The sequence below is a fragment of the Schistocerca piceifrons genome, chromosome 1 (assembly GCF_021461385.2).
Source record: "Schistocerca piceifrons isolate TAMUIC-IGC-003096 chromosome 1, iqSchPice1.1, whole genome shotgun sequence".
In the NCBI taxonomy this organism is placed as follows: Eukaryota; Metazoa; Arthropoda; class Insecta; order Orthoptera; family Acrididae; genus Schistocerca; species Schistocerca piceifrons.
In genome coordinates, this window is record NC_060138.1 from 352,624,218 (window position 1) to 352,641,381 (window position 17,164).

Sequence of the window (17,164 nt, forward strand, 5' to 3'; positions counted from 1 at the left end):
TACGAATCATCGAGACTGCGGACAAGGAGAGTCATCGTCCGATTCTGACTAAATAAGTAAAGACTAATTATAACTTTCTTGAGAGACTGTGATGACTGTTATATGACTGCTTATGAATGAGATCATCAATAAAATACTAATAACTAACTTTCCTCCTCACCAGCAACCAGTATAAACAAAATATTAATTAAAATTATACACTGAAGACGGGTTAACAATAGATGCCACTCCGTACCGCTTGCGAATCTTGTCGTTAGTCATATGATAACGAAGTGCAAGGCCAGGTGTTCACCAAAGCACTTTGGTTTCACTTACACCAAGTCGTTGCTCTGGCTCGTTTCTTTTCTCCGATCAACATTTTGCATCGTAGAAGGGAACTGAGTGGATTGCACAGCGGTATGTTTTCGAACTGAGCCTGTCCAGGATATTCCTATTAGCACAGCAGTCACTGTTTGCCATTTAAGTCATGCATTTCGCGGTTTGCTATTTCGGGAACGAAGGAGCCATCGATAGCGATTTGTGAGTCAAGATAATTGCGGATAGCTGCCACCACCCTGCGCAGAGGAATGGGCTGCTAAAAACACTGGTGCACAGGGCGCGCACCATCTCTGACGCAGAGTGTCTGCCCCAAGAGCTCGAACACCTTAGAACTGTATTCTGGAAAAACGGGTACTCGGAATGGCAGATCAGACGCGCTCTTCGCCCCACCTCTACAGTACAGCGTGTGGAGACGGAAGAAGTCACGGAGGAAGAGATGGCCACTGCCTATATACCGTATACTGGCGCACTATCCGGGAAAACTGGACGAATATTGAGGAAACACCGAGTAGGAACTGTCTTTTGCCCACCAAATAAAACAAGAGCATTATTGGGAAGTGTCAAAGACGACCTCGGTTTGCGAAAGGCCGGCATATACCAGATTCCGTGTCAATGTGAGAAGACATATTGGACAGACAGAGCACATCATCGAAGATCGTTGCCGAGAATATCAGAGGCACACTCGACTTGGGTACCCCAAAAATTCGGCGGTCTCAGAGCACTGTTTGTCCGAAAATCATGAAATAGACTACCAACATACCAGGGTCTTCGCACAGACATCTAAATACTGGGACAGCGTCGTTAGAGAGGCTATCGAAATTCGTACCAGGGACGGACTCATCAACCGAGATTGCAGCTACAACCTCAGCAGGACATGGGAACCCGCACTGAGTCTAATTAAAAAGACGCTCAGCAAAGGAAACGAACGGGCGACTAGGGCGGACGAGGCAATTACACCGACGCCACCACAGACGCCGAAGCCAGCGTCTCAGCGACCGCTGACGAGCGGACGCGGACCGCGGAGAGAGCGCCTCGCAGGGGGTGGGGATTTAATACGGCCGCCCGCCCTCAGGAGCTCAATACGCCGGGAACGACGACACTGGCCGCTTGATAAACATTCCGGTGACTCTGCACCTTCGATTAGAACAGTCTGTAAGTGCTTTCAAAATTTTCGGAGTGGCCATGTGGGCACAAGTGATGCTGAACGTTCTGGACGCCCTGTGGAGGTAACGACTCCAGAAATCATTGATAAAATCCATCATATGGTGATGGATGGCAGAAGAGTTAAGATGCGTAAGATTGCTGGTGCTGTGGGCAACTCGAATGAACGGGCATATAATATTTTGCATAAACATTTGGACATGAGAAAGCTATCCGCAAGATGGGTTCCGCGATTCCTCACGCTTGGCCAAAAACGGAATCGTGTGAAGTATGGCAAGGATGATTTGCAGCTGTTCAGGAAGAATCCGCAGCACTTTAAGCGTCGCTTCTTCACTGTGGATGTAACCGGATACATTACTATACTCCTAAATAATGGGTTACCAAGGGAGAATCTGCACCAAAAAATGCGAAAACCATTCCTTCGGCCGGAAAGGTTATGGCGACTGTCTTTTGGGATTCGCAAGGGATAATCCTCATCGACTATCTGGAAAAGGGTAAAACTATTATAGGTGCATATTATTCATCGTTATTGGACCGTTTGAAAACCGAGCTGCAAGGAAAACGCCAGCGATTGGACCGCAGAAAGTCCTTTTCCATCACGACAATGCACCAGCACACACCTCAGCAGTTGTGGTCGCAAAATTAATGGAAATAAGATTCCAACTCGTTTCACATCCCCCCTGTTCTCCAGACTTGGCTCCCTCGGACTACTATTTGTTCCCAAATTTGAAGAAATGGCTGGCGGGACACAGATTTTATTCAAACGAAGAGGTGATTGCAGCAACTAATAGCTATTTTGCAGACTTGGACAATTCCTATTGTTCGAAAGGGATCAAGAAATTAGAAGAGCGTTGGACGCAGTGTGTAAGTCTAAAAGGAGACTATGTCGGAAAATAAAAAAGGTTTACTCCAAACGCGAAAGTAGTTTTTATTTTTGCACGGACTTTTCAAACGCCCCTCGTAAACAGAGAGCTACTTAACTTGAGATAGTCCAGATGTCGTGGTACAAGCTCTTCCGTAACAGTCCACGTTAGCTTCGCTGCTGCTGAAGTACAAGTCCCGCTAAGCACCACTATTCTGGTCGCTAAGTATTGACTGACTCCCACTGGGCTGCGTCTGATGACTTGACTCATTGACTCACTGGATAACTTGACTGGGCCCTCCGGACTGCGGCGACGATCTAAACACTGGCGGCCCAGAGGACGTTGGCGGCGCGTTCTTTGCGAGTTTTTCTTTGGTCTCTCTCCTGAGGCGAGTTGCTTGCTCCTGTTGCCGATCTTCTCGCAACCTCTTCGCCGCCTGGTGTGCTGACGACAGCTTCCGCCAGCACAGAAACTAAGTGGTGTTTCGCAGTTGCCTGAAACGTTACGTTAAAGACACGCTTTTTTCCTCGTACGTAATGCCCGACTCGGGACGAGTCGGTAGATTTGTATTCCTCCATTTCGTTACCCCCAACAGACAGTGAGGAAGCGTTTCGTTTACTCGCATGTCTCCTTCCCCGCATGCAGTGCGTCCCGAAACGGTAGTCTTCGAATTACTCCGATTTCTTTTCCTCAGCGAGCCAAGTTTCTTTCCAATATGCAGTTCACGTCTGACTGGGGTCTCGGCGGCATGTAAGCGCTTAGGCTCAGACGGCAGAGTAATTGGTAGAGTAATAGACAAATGCAATCAATCAACAAAGGTGATTGCTTACAAATCACTTGTGAGACCCACCTAGAATACTGCTTAAGTGTGTGTGATCCGCACCAAATTAGACTGTCAGAGGATATTCGACGTATACGTACAAGGTCAGTACGTATGGTCACAGATTTGTTTTGACTCACGTGAGAGAGTCACAGAAATGATGAAACACCAGATTTGTCACACACTTGAAAACAGACGCAGACTATTCCACGAAGGTCTACTTAAAAATCTTCAGGAACCGACGTCAAGTAAGGAAGCTTGTGGAGTATACTACAACCCCCTACCTATCGCTCCCGTAGGGGTTGCGAAGACAAAATAAGAGTAATTACAGCGCACTAAGAGGCATTTAAGCAATTATTCATCCCACGCTCCATATCTGAAGGGGACGGGAAGAAGCTGTAGTACGTGGTACGACGGAAAGTACCCGTTTCCATGCACTTCACAGTGGTTTGGCGAGTATGAAAGTAGATGTAAACGAACTCATCTCGTCCTCTCTTTATTACTGAACTACTACTCGCGCGGTCGTTCGCTCGCTGCGCCGTTATTATCGTGGCTTTTTAACGTACGTCATGCAACAGCACACGCAATGTTCTGAGAAATAGCATAGAAAGTTTATGCTGGACGCTTTCCACGCAAACCAGATTTGCTTTTCATTTCGTTGCTTATTACGCGTTCCCAAGCGTTTCAGTACACAGTGCCTTTAAGAAACTTTCAGGACACTAAATATTTTAACAATTATTGCGAAAAACGAGCCTCCTGGACTTCACTGTGCAACCATTAAAAAGGTGAGAAATTTGCTGTCCGGGTGCATAATAACTAAAGTCTATTCCAGTAATACCGGGATTCCGCACAACCCATTGTTACAAAGACCTCAGTTTGCAAACGGTTTCTCCGGACAGTATGAAATTCTAGGCTAGAGTGAAATGTTGAGGCATGGTTCGCTCTTATGATTTCTGCAATGACCAGAGCATTTAAAAGGATTTCACATCGAGCACTTCAACTGCAATCTTGGGATCTGGGTTATCAAGGTAGCGCCTTATTTCAACAAATAACTCAGTCGATCCTATAACAGATATTTTCGTTTTAGATTCATGACAGAGGACGGTACCATTATTGAAGATCCAGGGAATATAAAAGATCTCTGGAAAAAACATTTTAAGAAGCTGTTAAACGCTGAGGAGCGGGTACATGAGGAAACAACAAATAATGGAGAAATTGAGAGAAGTTGGGAAGCAGAATTACGACAAATTACATGGAAAGAAATGGAAAAAGCTGTGAAGTAGATAAATGGGAGGGGGGGGGGGGGAAAGCCCCAGGACCTGATGAAGTACCAGTGGACATGATAAGAGCAGCAGGTCCAGTGGGAATGCAGTGGCTGTATAGAGTACTATCAAGCGTGTGGAGGAATAGTACAATACCTGACGACTGGAGAACAGGAGACCTTGTTCCCATCTTCAAGCAAGGCAATAAAAGACTTTGTAAAAACTACAGAGGAATAATCCTTATGAGTCATACAGCCAAGAGTTTTGAAAGAATTTCACTAAATCGAATAAGTGAAAAGATAGAAAAGGAGCAGAGTGAAGAACAGCATGGGTTTAGGAAAGGAAGAAGCACGATCGACCTGATATTTTCTATCCGTCAACTGATGGAAAAAAGTTGGGAGTATAACAAAAGGGTGATAATGGTTTTTACAGACGTAGAAAAGGCATATGACTCAGTTGACAGGGAAAGACTCTGGGAAGAAATGAAGAAGATAGATATAGAAGATGGATACATTAATGTTATAACGACAATGTACAGAGGACACAATTGTAGAATTAGAACAGCATTGGGGAACTCTGAATACTTCGAAAAAAGACAAGGACTTAAGCAAGGAAGTATTCTATCTCCTGCACTTTTTAATGTTGTGATGGTGGGAATGAATAGGGCAGTTAAAGATATAGTAAAAGACAAAGACAAAAAGATGATTTTTGCCGATGTATGGTAATATGGGGTGATAAAGAGGTAGATGTACAGTTACAGCTTGATGCGTGGAACGAAATAATGAAAAGGTATGGATTAAAAATAAATAAAGATAAGAGTGAAGTAATGGTATTTGGAAGAGAGAAAGGAATCAACAGAAATATTACCTTGAATGGAGAACCCCTCAAAGTGGTAGAAAGTTTTACTTATTTAGGGAGTGAAATATCTACGGATAGGAGGTTACAGAAGGGAGGCAATTTCTACCAAACAATAAAACACCTGATTTGGAATAATGACGTTTCAGAAAGAGCAAAACTCCTTATGTATAAAAATTATGACATCCCTATTATCACCTATGGTGGAGAAACATGGACAATGACAGAAAGGGACTGGAGCAGACTGCAAGCAGGGGAAATGAAATTTCTCAGAGCAGTTAAGGGAAAAACAAGAATGGACAGAGTAAGGAATGTAGAGATTAGAAAGGACCTCAAACAAGAAAGTATGAGAGAAGAAATTGAAAGAAAGAGATTAAGATGGTATGGGCATGTTAAGAGGATGCATGGGCAGAGACTCCGCAAAATTATGGAAAAACTAAAGATGGGTGGGAAAAGACTTAGAGGGCGCCCAAGAACACAGTGGAAAAGGGGAGTGAGAATATCTGTAGAAAGGAGAGGTGTGACCTGGCAGCAAGTGGAGGAAGAAAAGTGGTGGGAGGACTGAGCCAAATGGAGAGGACTCGTCAGCTCCCAGACCCGGCAGTAGCTGGAGCGGGATTCGGATATAGAGAAGATTCATGACAGACGATACAGGCTGCCGCGTCACTCGAAATTTCTAATACACTGCGCGACTGTCCTCACTGCGATGTATGTGTACGCTCTTTACCTTCCCCCACATTTGGGGACGTCATACGCTCGGCGGTGCGTCTTTCATCGTAGATAATTCCTGGTTCCCTGTCTGCCTTCTCAGTATCATCTGTAACACCTAACTGCTCTGCAGTTGTCTGGGAGCAACGTCATTCCTACGTTCCTCGATGCGCGCCAGTGACGTATCAGCATCAGATAAGCACCAGAGAGCACCAGTAGCGAAGTCGATTGCCTCAACTGCAAGTCGGAGCTAACGTAGTAGGGAACAATCAGCTTGCGGGATACTGATACATACTTCGTTATACGTTCACCATTCAGTGCAGCCTGCGCTAATTTATAAGAAAGTCAGCGACTGCACTCTAAATTTTAAGGGGATATACCGAACCGCTTCCTCTCTGTCATTATACCCTATTCCTTTCGCATGCAAATTATTGTTATATCTTCTCGTGTTAATCACTCGCAACTACGCACTGAGAGACCGAATGACCAAAAATGGTTCAAATGGCTCTGAACACTGTGGGACTTAACTTCTGAGGTCATCAGTCCCCTAGAACTTACAACTACTTAAACCTAACTAACGACATCACACACATCCACACCCGAGGCAGGATTCGACCCTGCGACCGTAGAGGTCGCGCGGTTCCAGACTGAAGCACCTAGAACCACTCGGCCACAGCGGCCGGCACCAAATGACCTTCATAGAGGGATATTACTTGATTTATGCGTTACAAAACTGAGAATAGACAACTCCCACAAAATTTTACAATGACTGCGACGAAAGAATAGTGAAACTAGCCTCAGGAGCCAAAGAGCGACCACGTTACGCACCACAAACTGTTTACGTTTACCGCATAATAAAAATGAAGCTGTTGGTGATCGTTAAGATGTCAGCATTTTGTCCGTTTAAAGAGACACATTTTCCACTTAGAATTACATTTTATGACACAAAGTCAAAGTACCGTTTAATAAGGTCCGGTGAGCCGACCAGTCCGTGGATGGTTTTTAGGCTTTTCCATCTGCCTCGGCGAATGAGGGCTGGTTCCCCATAATCCGCCTCAGCTACACTATGTCGGCGATGGCTGCGCAAAAAAGTTCGCCACGTACTCGTACACCATAGGGGTTTCACTCGTCTGGTGTTGATGAGACGTTCCCAGGGGGAGGGGGGGGGGGGGGACCACTGCGGCGGGGACGGAGCCTATCCGTCGTAAGACACCCGGTTAACATACAATGAAATACTGTTTAAAAAAAGCTGTCCAAAATAGTGGAATTCGGCAGCTACATTATCACTCACTCATAAATTCGAAGGCCCATTCATTGTTCATTCTAAACGAAAATTTTCCGCATTGGTACGAGTCGGCACAGAAATAATTCTCAGTCCAGCGTTAGTAAATCTAATGTACAGATACTTCTACATTTCTATACATATTCGCAAGCAACTATACGGTGTATGTGAGGTGGTACCTTGGAACACGACTACTCATTCCCTTTCCTGTTCCACACTCAGAGGGAGCGAGAGAAAAACGTCTATATGCTTCCGTACGTGAGCCCTGATTTCTCTTTCACTGTCTTCGCAGTCTTACGCAAGACAGGTTGGTGGCAGTCTGTCAGGTATAGCGGTTCTCTAAACTTTTTCAACGGTTTTTTGCGAAACGAACGCCTTTCCAGGGATTTCCATTAGAGTTCTCAAAGCGCTTCCGTAATACTCGAGCGTTGGTCGAACCTACCGGTAACAAATCTAGCAGCGTGCCTTTGAATTGCTTCCACGAGTTCCTTTAGACCAACCCGCTGGACATCCCAAACACTCGAGCAGTATTCAAAAATGATTTGCACAAGAAGTCTGTTCATTTATAGATGAGCTACAGTTTTCTACAGTTCTCTCAACAAACCAAAGCCACCCATTTGCCTTCCCTAAAACCAACCTCAAGTGCTCGGTAAATAACCTGTCGCTTTGCAACGTTACGCCGATTATATGCAGTCCAGACACTATTTCAACACTTTCGGAGAATACAGGATCTTGGACTTGGCCTGTTGACATGCATCTATCGTTTGAAGGATATCGCGCGAGGAAAGGGTAAGCTGAGTTTCGCACGAGTCACGCTTTCTAAACCCATGCTTATTTGTGGAAATAGGTATTTTCTCTCTCAAGGAAATATTGTTCATCTCTAACAGCGTCAAGTATGCCTCCAAGCTTAACCTACGTATCCGACAGACTGCTCACCCTCAAGAGTGTCAAATGACTTCACCCCTCGAGACATTGTGGAAATCATCTGCATTTAACCCAGGATGTTGACACGAGGACTGGTGATCGGGAACTTACCGGTCCATCATCTCCAGCCCTTGTTCAGGTAAATACCAGCCACGAATATTTCATCCACCACGAGGATTCTCAGCGGTTACCTCCGAATGGGGTATTGTATTGTATTTTATGTTAACTTTGGACCTAGAAACGACGGAGAGGCTCCGTCCCCGCCGCAGCCGCAGTGGTCCACAACCCCTCGACGACTACCGCAGTCCACTCTACCCCTCCGCGGCCCCACACAGAACCCAGGGTTATTGTGCGGTTCGGCCCCCGGTGGACCCCCCCAAGGGAACGTCTCACACCAGATGAGTGTAACCCCTATGTTTGCGTGGTAGAGTAATGGTGGTGTACGCGTACGTGGAGAACTTGTTTGCGTAGCAATCGCCGACATAGTGTAACTGAGGCGGAAGAAGGGGAACCAGCCCGCATTCGTCGAGGCAGATGGAAAACCGCCTAAAACCATCCACAGTCTGGCCGGCTCACCGGACCTCAACACAAGTCTGCCGGGCGGATTCGTGCCGGGGACCAGGCGCTCCTTCCCGCTCTGGAAAGCCTTGCGTTAGATCGCTCGGCTAACCGGGCGGGCTCCGAATGGGGTACAGTGATGCTGTCGTCAGGCACAGCAGTAATACCCGATTTCAAAGTTACGTACGTTTCATTTTGTGGTTTGGAAGTCATAGGAACATGATTCCGTGGATGGTGAGAAATATAATAGCGACCACGTATAATGGCAGAAATAATATGCTGCCGACGGCGTAATTCCGATTTTTTTTCTAATTAACTACTCACCTGAAATCGATGAAACTGGCGTTACTTCTCGACGTAATCGCCCTGCAGATGTGCACATTTTTCACAAATCTGACGCCATGATTCCATGGCAGCGGCGAAGGCTTCTTTAGGAGTCTGTTTTGACCACTGGAAAATCGCTGAGGCAATAGCAGCACGGCTGGTGAATGTGCGGTCACGGAGAGTGTCTTTCATTGTTGGAAAAAGCCAAAAGTCACTAGGAGCCAGGTCAGGTGAGTAAGGAGCATGAGGAATCGCTTCAAAGTTATCACGAAGAAACTGTTGCGTAACGTTACCTCGATGTGCGGGTGCGTTGTCTTGGTGAAACAGCACACGCACAGCCCTTCCCGGACGTTTTTGTTGCAGTGCAGGAAGGAATTTGTTCTTCAAAACATTTTCGTAGGATGCACCTGTTACCGTAGTGCCCTTTGGAACGCAATGGGTAAGGATTACGCCCTCGTTGTCCCAGGACATGGACACCATCATTTTTTCAGCACTGGCGGTTACCCGAAATTTTTTTGGTGGTGGTGAATCTGTGTGCTTCCATTGAGCTGACTGGCGCTTTGTTTCTGTATTGAAAAATGGTATCCACGTCTCATCCATTGTCACAACCGATGAAAAGAAAGTCCCATTCATGCTGTCATTGCGCGTCAACATTGCTTGGCAACATGCCACACGGGCAGTCGTGGTCGTCCGTCAGCATTCGTGGCACCCACCTGGATGACATTTTTCGCATTTTCAGGTCGTCATGCAGGATTGTGTGCACAGAACCCACAGAAATCCCAACTCTGGAGGCGATCTGTTCAACAGTCATTCGGCGATCCCCCAAAACAATTCTCTCCACTTTCTCGATTATGTCGTCAGAACGGCTTGTGCGAGCCCGAGGTTCTTTCGGTTTGTTGTCACACGATGTTCTGCCTTCATTTAACTGTCGCACCCACAAACGCACTTTCGACACATCCATAACTCCATCACCACATGTCTCCTTCAACTATCGATGAATTTCAATTGGTTTCACACCACGCAAATTCAGAAAACGATTGATTGCACGCTGTTCAAGTAAGGAAAACGTCGCCATTTTAAGTATTTAAAACAGTTCTCATTCTCGCCGCTGGCGGTAAAATTCCATCTGCCATACGGTGCTGCCATCTCTGGGACGTATTGACAATGAACGCGGCCTCATTTTAAAACAATGCGCGTGTTTCTATCTCTTTCCAGTCCGGAGAAAAAAAAATCGGAGGCCTTAGAACTTGAATGCACCTCGTATATTCTCCTCAAAGGCTTTAATCGCCGATGCGTTATTAAAGGCCGTTTAATTATAAGAAGCTGCACCAAGAACAACGAGTTTGTGATGAACCTTCGATGTGATGTTCCCTTGCAACGGAACATTTTAGTAACATACAAGTTGATGATGATGATGATGATCTGGGCCCATACTGCGAGGAGCGTTGGGGACGATGCGGGAGGCCCGCACCGCCGTAGTAGGCAAGGTCCTTGTGGAAGTGGTTTGCCATTGCCTTCCTCCGACCTTAATACGGATGAATGATGATGATGAAGACGACACAAAAACACCCAGTCATCTCGCGGCAGGAAAAATCTTTGCCCCCGGCGGGAATCGAACCCGGGACCCCGTGAGCGGGAAGCGAGAACGCTACCGCAAGACCACGAGCTACATATAAATTATGGTATTAAAATAACCAAATTAGAAGACTCTTTAATCACTAATATATGACGTTTCGCATTATTTTATTACGGTAAATCGTAGCAATAACGGCGCGTTTTAGAGAGATCCTCGATGTGGTGGCAGATATTCATAGAATGTAAAGTTAAAATGTAAAACCTAACAAATATGGGCTTCAACTGCGAACGATGACGTGCAATATGGCGTCTCCCAAGTTGGGCTCGCGATGTAGAGAGCGTTCTTGGCTCTAGTTGGTTGAACGCTTCGTAGCACATTGCCGAAATATCGCAGAACTTATTTCATGTTTCACACACAGCAAAATTCGTACAGTTACACTTCCACATCAGCTCCTACTTCCCGCGTGAGGACGGCTTTACAGAGCTGTAACCCAGCCTGGTAACACGTGAGCGTTTCTTAAGAACTGTCAAGCTGCGTACCATGTGTGACACGAGATGAGACAAAGGAGGGCGAGCAGCCTGTGGCTGGGGGGGAGGGGTAGCCTGCTGCAGAGGCAGGTTGCAGCCTTGAGGCCGCCCATTGTCCGGCGCTATTTGTAGCCGCGGTGGTGGCGCCGGTGGCCGTCCTGGCCGGAGGACCTGTTCTGTGTCCCGGCGCGGAGCGGGGGCAAGGCCACCTCGCCAGCGGCCCACGTGCTGTAGGGGCCCACCGCCTCCAGAGGCTGTCGCTGCTAGCTTACGGCGTCCCCTTCCAACTAATGGACCCTCCGTCAACTCTGCTCAATAAAGTCTCACGAGTCTGATTGTTACGACCTCTTTAAACCAGTACTGAGCAGCTCATCAACTCCATCTGCCCTCAATCCGTTGACTAGTTTTCACATCATAGTAACTAGACGAGGCCTTATTCCACCTGCACTTCCTCTATCTTTGAACTAGTCCATTCAGCCAATTATGAGGAGACTCACAGGTTAAAGCAGGCTGCGAACCACGGTGCTGCACCGACATTGGATTATTGATGAATGGAAACATGTTGTCTGATCGGACGAGTCTCGTTTCAGATTGTATCGAGCGAATCGACGTGTACGGGTATGGAGACAGCCTCATGAATACGTGGACCCTGCCTGTCAGCAGAGTACTGTTCAAGTTAATGGAGGCTCTGTAATGGTGGCGGTGTGTGCAGTTGGAGTGATATGGAACCCCTGATACGTCTAGATACGACTCTGATAGGTGACACGTACTAAGGATCGCGTCTGATAACGTGCATTCGTTCACGTGCATTGTGCATTCCTATGAACCTGGGCAATTCCAGCAGAACAATATGACACCCCACATGTCCAGAATTGCTACAGAGTGGCTCCAGGAACACTTCTCTGAGGTTAAACAATTCCGCTCATGACCAAACTCCCCAGAAATGAACATTATTGACCATATCTGGGATGCCTTGCAACGTGCTGTTCAGAAGGAATCTGTAGCCCCTCGTACTCTTACGGAGTTACGGACAGCCCTACAGGATTGATGGTATCAGTTCCATCCAGCGTTACTTCAGACATTAGTCGAGTCAATGCCACGTCGTGTTTCGGCACTTCTGCGTACTCGCGTGGGCTCTACACGATACCAGGCAGGTGTACCGTGTCTTTGACTCTTCACTGTATAACACTAACGGAACACCGCGCTGTACATGTATCCATTACACTCAACTACACTCAGCAGATGAACTTACGACAGAGCTCTTACATCCCATGAGGCGCTTTTACCATAACACAAAAATGTTAAACCCTCGAAGTCTTTGTGAAGATCGTTTCTACTCACGGCATCGCAATTTGTCATTCTATTTTGACACTAAATCGTAAGTAATTAGTGAATTGAAATAAACGTGTGATGTAGATGACGTGAGTGGAATCTACATTTTAGGTAGACGTTACCCTGTTTCAAGACGTTAAATCATTATTATTCGTGCGTGGGTCTTACTATGGGAAAGCAAAAATCACTTTCTTTTACGGGTCTTCACAAACATACACAGAGTGATTGGGAAATACTTTTGCAACTGTGAGGTCAGTTACCTTTCACCAATACAAGAAAAAAAAGCTCATACTATACGCCCAAAGAGGCTTTGTTTATTAATGAAATCTAATGAAACTTTATTTTCAACACGTCGGTTAAGTCTTCTTGTAAGCGTCACAAATACAGCAACTCACAGCAAATGTTACAAATGTCCTCTTGTTTCCATATAAGCATGCACTCATCGAATCATGAACTGTCGCTTCCTGACGGTGACGAATGGTTCCGCAGACTTTCACATGTCGATGAATAGTTTCTGCGCCCAGGTTGTTTCCTGCATAAACCAGTTGTCGAAGGTGTCACGGCGATTAAAATCCACAGGACTGAGGTCAACAGAACGTGTAGAACGTGGAACTGGTCCTCCTGTAACTAACCAACCGCCATGGTAGGTACCAGCCACTATGTCTCAAACAATGAGACTAAAATCTGTCGGAGCCGCATCACGCACAAACGACCAGGGGAACATTGTCTAGTGAGTCTTTGAGAGTGTTCTGCATAAAGTCCTTGAAGACGGCATTTGTAACCTGTTGTGGTGGTCACGTACAATTCCACAGCCTTCCACATATGAGTGTAACATACCGCCATCTAGGATACAATAAGTCAAATTTTTATCTGAATGACGACTTCGAAGTGGTTGGGTTGTACTTGAAAAGCCGTTCAATGTGAACTTTTGTTAGCAATTCGGAAACGACAGATTTTTGGACATATGCTTACATGACTGTTTCCTTTCTTTCATGTAAGGAAATATACTTCAAAGTTTGTAGAAATTTCTGAATCACCATATATAAAGCCAGTATTAACGTTAGGTTGATTAAAAGTGTACTGAAATGTTCAGCAAGAGCACTTTCTATTATTACATAATACAGGGTGTTCAAAAAGTCTCTCTGCAGTGCCGTATAATTGTTCGCCTGCCTGGGTTACTTCCCTTCAAGTGGACTCTCACATTCCACTGTTTCGTTATCTCAGCGAGCGTCAATAGTATCGTTGCTGTGTGTCGTTACGTGTAGACATGAACGTGTAAGTTTAGTTCCTTTGTTCAAAAATGGCTCTGAGCACTATGGGACTTAACATCTGTGGTCATCAGTCCCCTAGAACTTAGAACTACTTAAACCTAACTAACCTAAGGACATCACACACATCCATGCCCGAGGCAGGATTCGAACCTGCGACCGTAGCAGTCGCGCGGTTCCGGACTGAGCGCCTCAACCGCGAGACCACCGCGGCCGGCAGTTCCTTTGTTCGCTTGGTTTGTGTTCGCTTGTTTCGTTTTTGTCACTGTTAAAATGCTAACCATTGAAGAAAGTGTGTTTTTAGTCGAACAAGTGTTCAAACCTGGCGGTAAATACATAGTTTCATTTCGTCAAACATTTAATTTAGTTTTCGCGGAGACAACACTCCCACATCGCGATTCTGTGCGATATTTGATTAACAAATTTCGAAGTACGGGTTCAGTGACAGATGCACCGAGAAGTGGTCGCGCTAGCGTTTTGACTGAGGATAAACTACTCGATATTTCCGATAAAATGTCCATGGCTCCGAACATGTCAGTAAGAAAACTCGCCCAGGAAATCGATGTTAGTGTAGGAGCGGCCTACACAGCTGTAAGGAAAAAAATTAGAACTTTTCCCATACAAAGTGACAGTCGTGGAAGAACTGAAAAATACTGTTCATGGCAAGAGACTGCATTATTGTCAATGGTTCAAAATGGAAGGTCGCAGTTCGTAGTAATAGACGGCAAATCATCGAGTAAAACTGAAGTGATATCAGGTGTTCCCCAGGGAAGCGTCCCGGGACCTCTGCTGTTCCTGATCTATATAAATGACCTGGGTGACAATCTGAGCAGTTCTCTTAGGTTGTTCGCAGATGATGCTGTAATTTACCGTCTAGTAAGGTCATCCGAAGACCAGTATCAGTTGCAAAGCGATTTAGAAAAGATTGCTATATGGTGTGGTAGGTGGCAGTTGACGCTAAATAACGAAAAGTGTGAGGTGATCCACAGGGTCAACAGAAGCGTCCGATCTTACCCGTCGGCTTTGACCCGTGACGTAAGCGTGTTGTGGTGTGTGACGTCATTAGGGCGCGGAGTTTGATTTGCGATTGTGGCGAGTTTGTAGATGTCTTGTTTTTGTTTGTCGTGCTCTCTGGTGGTGTGTTCATGGTTTAGTTCAGTATTTTTTCGTTGGTGTGTGTGTGTGTGTGTGTGTTTTTGTATGTGTGTGTGTGTGTGTGTGTGTGTGTGTGCGTGCGTGCGTGTGTGCATTTGTGTGTGATTGTGGTGGCCAATCTAGTTTGTGGAGCTGGAACTTTTTTGAGGTAAGTTCCGTTTTTTTTTTTGGTTATTTATGTATGTTTTGTGTATTGGGTGTAGGTTGGAAACATCCGATCTCACGCGTCGGCTTTGACCCGTGACGTAAGGGACCTACACATTGATCTGTAGCGTAGCCCTGAATACGAGGTTAGGTTGGGAGTTTTTTTTTGGAATGCGGCCGCGGCAGCGGCCGCCTATGATTCGAAAATATTGATTTGACACTAATGAACATGTATACGTAATATGAAGCAATTTGATGAACATATTGATCTGTAGCGTAGCCCACTTGAGGTTAGGTTGGGAGTTTTTTTTTTGGAATGCGGCCGCGGCAGCGGCCGCCTATGATTCGAAAATATTGATTTGACACTAATGAACATGTATACGTAATATGAAGCAATTTGATGAACATATTGATCTGTAGCGTAGCCCACTTGAGGTTAGGTTGGGAGTTTTTTTTTGGAATGCGGCCGCGGCAGCGGCCGCCTATGATTCGAAAATATTGATTTGACACTAATGAAGCCTGTGGGGGGATGGGGGGGCACTGCAGACTCCCCCCACCGCATAACGACACATGATGATCAAATTTTGAAAAAAAATGAAAAATTTTTCCCGTACCTGCTAAACTGCATAAGTGCCGATGTATGTAGGTGTAAGGGAAGCTTTCGTTTCTTAGTTTTCTATTGGGGGATGTGATCGGTAGGTTCTGTTGAGCTATATAAGTTAAGGGAAGTGTCCGATTATGGATAGGAATGTGTTTTTTGGTATTTGGTCAGTTTTGTGATGTTGATTTATTTCGTTGTTTTGCGTGGTTTTGAATGGCGGTCGGTGGCTACATTTCTGTATATTTAGTTTCTCCGCACCCAAAAACCCCTAATTTCCCACGCTTGTCCCGTTACAGTCATTAGGCTTTTTGTGAAACTTGTGTATTTCAGTGTTTACAATACGTATGCGATGTTTTTATATCCGCCATATTGGAATTGTTTATAGTCGTTTCCGCGGTATTTGTGACGTCATGGGTCAAAGCCGACGGGTAAGATCGGACGCTTCTGTATTTCCGATCCACATGAGTTCCAAAAGAAATCCGTTGGAATTCGATTACTCGATAAACAGTACAATTCTCAAGGCTGTCAATTCAACTAAGTGCCTGGGTGTTAAAATCACGAACAACTTCAGTTGGAAAGACCACATAGATAATATTGTGGGGAAGGCGAGCCAAAGGTTGCGTTTCATTGGCAGGACACTTAGAAGATGCAACAATTCCACTAAAGAGACAGCTTACACTACACTCGTTCGTCCTCTGTTAGAATATTGCTGCGCGGTGTGGGATCCTTACCGGGTGGGATTGACGGAGGACATCGAAAGGGTGCAAAAAAGGGCAGCTCGTTTTGTATTATCACGTAATAGGGGAGAGAGTGTGGCAGATATGAACGCGAGTTGGGATGGAAGTCATTAAAGCAAAGACGTTTTTCGTCTCGGCGAGATCTATTTACGAAATTTCAGTCACCAACTTTCTCTTCCGAATGCGAAAATATTTTGTTGAGCCCAACCTACATAGGTAGGAATGATCATCAAAATAAAATAAGAGAAATCAGAGCTCGAACAGAAAGGTTCAGGTGTTCGTTTTTCCCGCGCGCTGTTCGGGAGTGGAATGGTAGAGAGATAGTATGACTGTGGTTCGATGAACCCTCTGCCAAGCACTTACATGTGAATTGCAGAGTAGTCATGTGGATGTAGATGTAAACGTAGATGATATTCTTAATGAAACGTTTTTCACTGATGAGGCGTGGTTTCATTTATCCAGGTACATGAACTCGCAAAATTCTCGCATGTGGAGTACTGGAAATCCATTAATCATTGGAACCACTTCATTCTGTGAAAATAGGAGTTTGGATTGCAATTTCTAGACGTCGGATGGTGGGTCCCATATTTTTCAACGAAACAATGAACGCACAACGATACTGCAGTGATATTCTGTACCCATTCATAGGAGAACTAGTGTTAAGTGAAATACTGAACGGTTATTTTCACCTCGCGTTTCAATGTCACTGCTTGCTGATGTTTTTCGTGGTCGCATGATTTCCCAGGGAC